Source organism: Triticum urartu, chromosome 1A, assembly GCF_056163025.1.
Source record: "Triticum urartu cultivar PI428250 chromosome 1A, HENAU_Tu73, whole genome shotgun sequence".
Lineage (NCBI taxonomy): Eukaryota > Viridiplantae > Streptophyta > Magnoliopsida > Poales > Poaceae > Triticum > Triticum urartu.
This window is the reverse complement of record NC_141873.1, coordinates 240,073,990-240,082,025: the sequence shown is the minus strand read 5'-3', so window position 1 is coordinate 240,082,025 and position 8,036 is coordinate 240,073,990. Positions and strand designations below refer to the sequence as shown.

Here is an 8,036-nt window from a genome sequence, read left to right as displayed (position 1 = left end):
CAAAATCCTTTTTTACAGACATCGAACATCACCATTTTTTAAATTTGAACTTCTTGGTTTTATTCTTGTAATAATGAGAAAAAACTAAAATTTTAATAGACATCTAACTTTACCATTTTTTTTAATTTTGAATTTCTTAATTTTATTGGTTACTAATGGGGAAAACCCTTTTTTATAAACATTGGACGGCACCAATATTTTAATTTGAACTTCTAGTTTTTTTAGAATGGGAAAACCATTTTTTAGTAATTCTTTTGAAATGTTCCTCTTTTTTATTTGAACTTCTTAATCAATTTTTTTGAGCTTCTGGATTTTTAAAATATCAACATCCTCGTGTGTTTTTGTAAAACTATTTTTTAATGCAATATAATATCACACTTTTCATATTCTCCCCAAATGTTTTGCGAATGACATATTGTTTCAAGTTGATGATATGATACATATTTGAACTAACACACCTAGCTAGTTCATGCTTTTCCACTGTTTTTCTATGAAATGCAACAAGTTAAGATTCTTTGAACTCCTCTGCTGGTTATATATGAACAGCACCACATGATTCCGGTGCATGGCATTTGAGTTGGCCCACAATCCTCCATCACGCTGACGCTCGCCGTCCTCCGGCTCTCCACTCCATAGTTGAACTTTAGTTGTGCACATGCATACATGGATCCATCAAGATTCAAGAGTCAGCGCAATCTTCAATTAATTTCTTCAAATTTTGTTCTCGGCCCATGGCGTCCATCAATTCGTTCAATAATTCGGCGGCATGGAACAACAAAGACAGAATGTTTCTTTTGTTCTGCAGAACGCAGGTGCCAAAACTTGCCAGCATTGATTTCGAGAGAGTGTTGGTGTTCCAGAAAATATACTTTGACATACTTTTGACCTTCTCGAACAATTTCTTTTGACCTTCAGCCATTTTTCCTTATTCCAATATATGTGAGCCAACTTGACAACAACGTATAATGCTCTGCAGCTTCAACGTCGTGAGCGTCTCCGCCCGTGTCAACAAGGAACTGACACATGATGTTGCACAGACACCAGCTCCACCAGCAATACGCCGCGCTGCAAAAAAAATTCAGTTAATATCAAGGTTCATAAACTACTATACATTTTGTAGTTAACATCATGCTTCACAAACTACTGGACATCATGGTTCACGGGGAGAGACGAGTAGAGAGAAGTACAAGTTTTCTTTTTGTGCAGTGAGCAGTATAATCTTTTGCTAGTCTTCTTCAGATATTACAGAAATAAACTCTGAACTTGTAACTTGATAGAAACTGAACTTCGGTTCTTTTGGAAATTTGGAAGACTATGTGAGTTGATTCCGCACAAGCCACCAGCTACACATGCCTGGGAGAAGAGAAATTGAGAGCAGGCCTCTGTATATATCCAATCGATCACAAAAGTAGCAGCTTCATATCACAAGTTCAGAAGAACGTTCAATAGAGACTTCAAAACAACAAGCTAAAAGGTTGAAAGGTTACAACCTGCAGCAGCAAGTCATGCAAACTAGCGTGACAGTCGGCGTATAGCCGTTGTAGACCTTTGCTTACATCCATAGTAGAACTTCAGGGCGGCCACCATATAGCTGTACTAGAACTTTTCATAAAACGTCTTTGCACTTGGTGTACAGCGGCCATAAGCAACGGCGGCCTCAAGCACGACCAGAGCCAACTCTCTGCAAGGGAGCCTTCGTATCCTTATCTGCTTACGGTTACGATACTGGTTAGGCTTATCTCTGAACCCAAACAGGTATGGTATTGAGCAGGAGTACACTCTCCTCCCGAAGGACGTGAACTGACCTCTTCGTTGGCCCATTGGTGGCTACCATGGCCCTCAGGCAAGAAAATTCTCAACAAATCTGTTCAAGCTTACATATAAAACATAAAACAAATATGTTCTTGAACTCAAAATTGTCCACAGTTCACTGGAGGTAGTAGGTTTTCAGATGATATTGATTGTGTGCATTTGTGCAGGGGCCAAACTACTGCACCGCCGGCGCCGACAAGGTGTTCGGGCGCGACATCGTGAATGCCCACTACAAGGCTTGCCTCTACGTCGGGATCAACATCAGCGGTATCAACTGGGAGGTCATGCCCGACCAGGTACGCAACTTGGTTCCTCTCTTGTAAAAAATACTCCGCTAGGCGTGGGGTTTGGGAATGTCTGAACCTGATTCCTCATCTTGGTGGCACGGCACTGACAGTGGGAGTTCCATGTCGGGCCGTCCCAACCAGCACCAGTTTCTATTGCTGCTACCGCCGGCGATGCGGAGAAGTCCACGGCGACGGCTGGGGCGCAGTCCGCGATGACCCCAGTGCCTGCGAATATCAACCCTGGCTCAGTCAGGTCGGGATCCTGCCGGATCCATGCGCACCGGTGCTCACGCGGGACGGTAGATGCAGCAGGGGTGCATTGGATGGTGGGCGGCGACGACGACGTCAGAGTTGGTGGTGAAGGGTTCGCGCTGGGTGGTGGAGATGTTGGCGAGGGCTAGGGGGTCTGGGGTGGTACCGGCGAGCTGGTGTGGGTGGGCGACGGTGAATCCGAATTGGTGGTTTCTTGGGGCGGCGGCGCATTGGGTTGTCGGGGCGGCGGCGGAGGCGCGCGAGGTCAGGGCGGCGGCGGCGCGCGAGGTCAGGACGGGGGCCTCGGCGACGCGAGGGTTCAGGGGCGGGGCAGTGGGTTGGTAGGGGGGGTTCCTGGGGCGACGCCAACTGGGTCGGGATCGGGTGCGGGAGGTGGGGGATGGTTGGGTGGGCTCTTTTTCTTCGCTGCCGGTTCAGGGGTTCGGGAACATTCGGATCGGCCATATATAGACCGGACGTGACTCAAATAGTTATTTTAATTACAGGATTAGAATAGTGTCACACTTTTTTTCTCTATATATATATATATAGTGTTACTATTCATCAGCCAGAGTGTAGAATAAGTTATTCTTCTCCCGAAGTAATCATACGATCGCTTTTTAAATAAATTATGTTTAGAATATAAATAGTTACATGCATATTGATTCAATATATAAAATTTGGTGTAAAAACAAAAATATAGATTATAAGACCACAAAAATCACATTTTATGTATGTTTTAAACTATATTTTTACTTTCTTAATTTTACGTAACATAACATATTTTTTACGGCGAGCACATATTTTGTTACGATTTCTTTTTATGTATAAAATAAGGCAAAAGTTACGAAACGTAATGTAGCGTGATGAGGACATGACTATCTTGGATACGACCAAAAACATTGCATACATGCATATTTGTCAGGTGATTTCTAATGCAAACTATTTAATAATCTATTTATATTATTCAGAACAAAAATACTTTACACACTTTTGTGTTTTGTCTAATTGCAGGTGTATGGGACATTTGTATGATCCACATATAAAGATAAGGGAAAAGGAGAAGTTTATGTTGTGTTCAAAAAGTCCTCTCACGTCACTTTTGGGCCAAGAGAAGATAGAGTCCAAGTCTCTCACGTTCTGAATTCAGATTCGGACTGCACAGACATACCTGACTCAAAACGCCAACAACTTTTTCATACGGACTCCGAATTGAGTGATTCTTTTTTTGTTGGAAACTAGATTTCGCGCTCTTTTCAACCCAATTTGATTCACCTTCAAATTCGTCCGGAGCGTTGAGTTACGAACGAAACAATCTGACGTTGCAGCAGAATCCGAGTCAAACTACAAGCCCAAAGGTGTTGCATCATCTCCACTTGGGCCCATGAGCCTTGTACGACCTAAGGCTAGTTTTAGGCTGCCTTGGGACGTCCTCCCACCTCCTTGGCCGCCACCCCTTGCTCCTATATAAGTAGATCCATCTAGTAGCTTTTTCCTTGGGATTTGTTTAGTTAAAAGTTAGCCATTGCAACTTCGTGTACTACGTTTGTGTCTAACGACCAGACCAAGATCGCTTCCGGATCCCCACCTTTATCAATACTTCATCTATATTCGCAATATTCAGATTGCATTATCATGTTCTTGCTTGTTCTTCGATTGCGTGCAGGAATAGACCTTCGCGGTCAGGCTGATCGTGCTTCCAGCATCGTCAGTAACCTCGGGAGATTGGTTTAGCGATTGCTAATGCGCAACGTCGTGCAGGTTTGTAGTCGGATCGTCAAAGTCGTCTCCACCAAATCGATAGTTATCATCTCATCGAAAGATCGGGACCCTCGCCTCTATCAAGTGGTATCAGTTTTCAGGTTGCTCGGTGATAATTTCCAGTTTTCCTAGATTAGATTTATTTTCTTACCTATTGTCCAAGAAAAAACCACAAAAAAAGAGTTAGATCTATTCATCCTTGGGCCAAGCCAGTCTGAGCCTTTGCAATTTTCTTTTCATTGCTTGCATAGTTGAATTATCGGTTGCATCGTCGTGTCGAATTGCTGGTCTTAGTGTCTAGTTCGTTTAGAGTTTCGAGTTCTGTTCACATTAGTCACGTCACCGCTGCATCATTATCTCTTCCGCTGTCCACCACCCATCCATCAATTTCCACCATGTGCTACCCACCATTCATTGTCATAATAATAGTTGAGATCGTTCACATCTTCGCTTGATCCAATCTGCATCTTATCTAGTTTGTTTTGGAAAGAGGGAGAAAAAAAGAGAAAAAAAGTCAGAGAAAAAAAGGAGAGAAAGAAAAAAAGTGTGAGGAAAAAAAAGAGAGAAGAAAAAAAAACAAAATTCGGATCTTTTTAGACTCAATCTCGTAGTTGAATTCGGATTGGAATCTGTTTTATGCACTGTTCAGTAAAACAGGCATAACTTCCTCATACGAAGTCCGTTTTGCCTCCGCGAGTACTCATACGAAAGCTAGCGACGAGCCGCATCTAAATAGTTGAAGAAGCTAGTTCAATATTTGGCACCTCAAAATCGGCTTTTAAATAGGTCTTTTTGCCCTCCGAAGTTTATGAACACAGCTTATTCCAGTTTTTCAGGCCAGTTTTCAAATTTTTTGACTCCTCATATCAAGTCGGAATTGAGTGATTCCTTTTGTGTTTGAAAGCTTGAGTCAATACCATTCTTGAAAAAGAAAATCAAAAAAATCGGCACAAATTTTTTCAGACGAAAGTCGGAGACAAAGTTGTTGATATATCCTGCTTGGCTGTTGTTTCACATCATTATCTTTACTGCCGTTGTGATCTTCACTTATATCTTGCTGTCCAGAGCTACTTAGTATCCTTCATTAATGCTAGTTGTGCTACGACGTGACCTCATTAGTGTTCTAGGCTCGCGTCTCTAGTTCGGTCTAGCCTAGGACCAGCACAGTACCGTCGTTGAGCGTTTATCAACATTGCATCTCTGAATTGATTATTGCTAATCTTTTGCTACCATATATAGCCAACCCAGCTCCACATATTTCTACACCGTGTATACGTACGTTCCCCTGGCAATCGCTTTACACAATCTTCAGAGTTATTTGACACCGCTGGTTGCCTGTCACCACCTGCTGCTTGGTAAGAACTTGTAAGATATTGATATTTGCTTTACTGTGAGCGCTTTACCACCACACCCTGGTAGTTCATAAGAACATTATTCTTGAATTTTGTTTCTTGTTTCTACTAATCATGACAGGTTCCGAAGATAGAAGTTCTTGGACGACGGACACATCTTCACCATCACGAGAGTTGGGACAACACACACAAGCACATGGTCAGGTTATTTTTTTACCGTCATTTGAGGGTAGATTTAATCCTACTACTTATCTATCTTGGGAGCTTGAAGTAGAACAAGTTTTTAGTCACCATGACTTTTCTGAACTTGAGCGAGTGCGAGCAGCCACTAGAGCATTTACTGATTTTGCTTCTGTTTGGTGGAGTGTACATTGTAAGAAAAACATTGATAACCAACCCACAACTTGGAAAGTTTTGAAAGCTGTAATGAGACAACAATTTTTCCCTCCTTATTATCGTCGTGAATTGCTTCGCAAATTTGAACAATTTAAACAAGGCAACAACACTGTTCATGCTTACTACCAAGAGTTCAAATCTTATATGCATCATTGTGACATAGAAGAATCTGAGAATGATACAATGAATAGATTTTTTGGTGGTTTGAACCATAATATTCAGGAAGATTTCAGTATATTCCTCGTTGCATTACTGGTATGTATGTCCGTGCCTGTACCTTTGAGAGACAGATACAGGAGGATGCATTAGGTGACTACAACAACTACTTTTCCAGTTCATGCTCACCATCGCCGGTGGGTTCCTCCATCATTGCACCTCGGATTATGAGCGCGGCATCATCTCAAGGGTATGGTACATTGTCAACGTCCGTACCTACATCAGCTACATCTTTGCCACAAGGTAACAGTAAAGGTATTGATGATATAACTTCATATGAGAATGATGCATGCCTAGTTAACTTGAATGCGTCATGTACTGAGTTACCTATTGATTTGAGCACACCACCTATTTTAGAGAATCTTGTTACTGTCATGAATGCGTCATGTGATCAAACAACTGAAATATCAACAATTTTGAGTGCACCCATTGAATTAACTGTTGATGCAAAAGAACTAATATTTAATCATTTTGATATGGCCTCCAATCTTGGTGATGATTCTGTGTCCAATGACTTATTGCATGTTTGCTTATTTAAGCATGTTGTAGCATATAAATTTGATGCAAGTAAGGTTTATTCATCAAAGTTGGGACGGTTTAATGATGAACATTGCGAATCTTTTGAAATGAATAAGAGCTTCACTTATATGTGCAAACTGAGTTCTAATATTTTCATGCCTTCTACTTCTTGTGATAATTTTTTGGCTTTAGTTTTTATGAACTATGAAAGTTACTCATGTATACATGTGTCATACGTGCAAAAATCAAAGGAAGTTAAACTGGATGACATATACATATACAACATGTACACCTTGTCTCTTTTGTTAGCCACATTTCAGATTAAGCAACGCTGAGGACGGCTTTGTTTTCAAAAAGGGGAGGATGATGAGGACATGACTACCTTGGATACGACCAAAAATATTGCATACATGCATATTTGTCAGGTGATTTCTAATGCAAACTATTCAATAATCTATTTATATTATCCAGAACAAAAATACTTCACACACTTTTGTGTTTTGTCTAATTGCAGGTGTATGGGACATTTGTACAATCCACATATGAAGATAAGGGAAAAGTAGAAGTTTAGGTTGTGTTCAAAAAGTCCTCTCACGTCACTTTTGGCGCAAGAGAAGATAGAGTCCAAGTCTCTCACGTTCTGGATTCAGATTCGGACTGCACAGACATACCTGACTCAAAACGCCAACAACTTTTTCATACGGACTCCGAATTGGGTGATTCTTTTTTTGTTGGAAACTAAATTTCGTGATCTTTCCAACCCAATTTGATTCACCTTCAAATTCGTCCGGAGCGTTGAGTTACGGACGAAACAATCTGACGTTGCAGCAGAATCCGAGTCAAACTACAAGCCCAAAGGTGTTGCATCATCTCCACTTGGGCCCATGAGCCTTGTACGACCTAGGGTTAGTTTTAGGCTGCCTTGGGACGTCCTGCCACCTCCTTGGCCGCCACCCCTTGCTCCTATATAAGTAGATCCATCTAGTAGCTTTTTCCTTGGGATTTGTTTAGTTAAAAGTTAGCCATTGCAACTTCGTGTACTTCGTTTGTGTCCAACGACCAGACCAAGACCGCTTCCGGATCCCCGCCTTTATCAATACTTCATCTATATTCGCAATATTCAGATTGCATTATCATATTCTTGCTTGTTCTTCGATTGCGTGCAGGAATAGACCTTCGTGGTCAGGCTGATCGTGCTTCCAGCATCGTCAGTAACCTCGGGAGATTGGTTTAGCGATTGCTAAGGCGCAACGTCGTGCAGGTTTATAGTCGGATCGTCAAAGTCGTCTCCACCAAATCGATAGTTATCATCTCATCGAAAGATCGGGACCCTCGCCTCTATCAAGCGTCCCGACCTCAAACGGTCAAGTCTCTGTGCTTCAGTGTCTTCCCTGGATCGGTAATGCTGACACACATAGTACTCGAAGGATTTATAACAGAG

The 8,036-nt window shown here is 41.8% G+C and overlaps 1 long non-coding RNA gene across 1 annotated transcript; it reads right to left on the bottom strand.

Moving 5' to 3' along the window:
* Positions 1–734: 734 nt before the first annotated feature.
* On the bottom strand, positions 735–2,752 carry LOC147990702 (uncharacterized). The gene is made up of 2 exons (XR_015600271.1): positions 1,806–2,752; positions 735–1,707 (listed from the first exon to the last, which is right to left on the bottom strand). It is a non-coding gene; the product is annotated as an uncharacterized LOC147990702 (long non-coding RNA).
* Between the last annotated feature and the right edge of the window lie 5,284 nt (positions 2,753–8,036).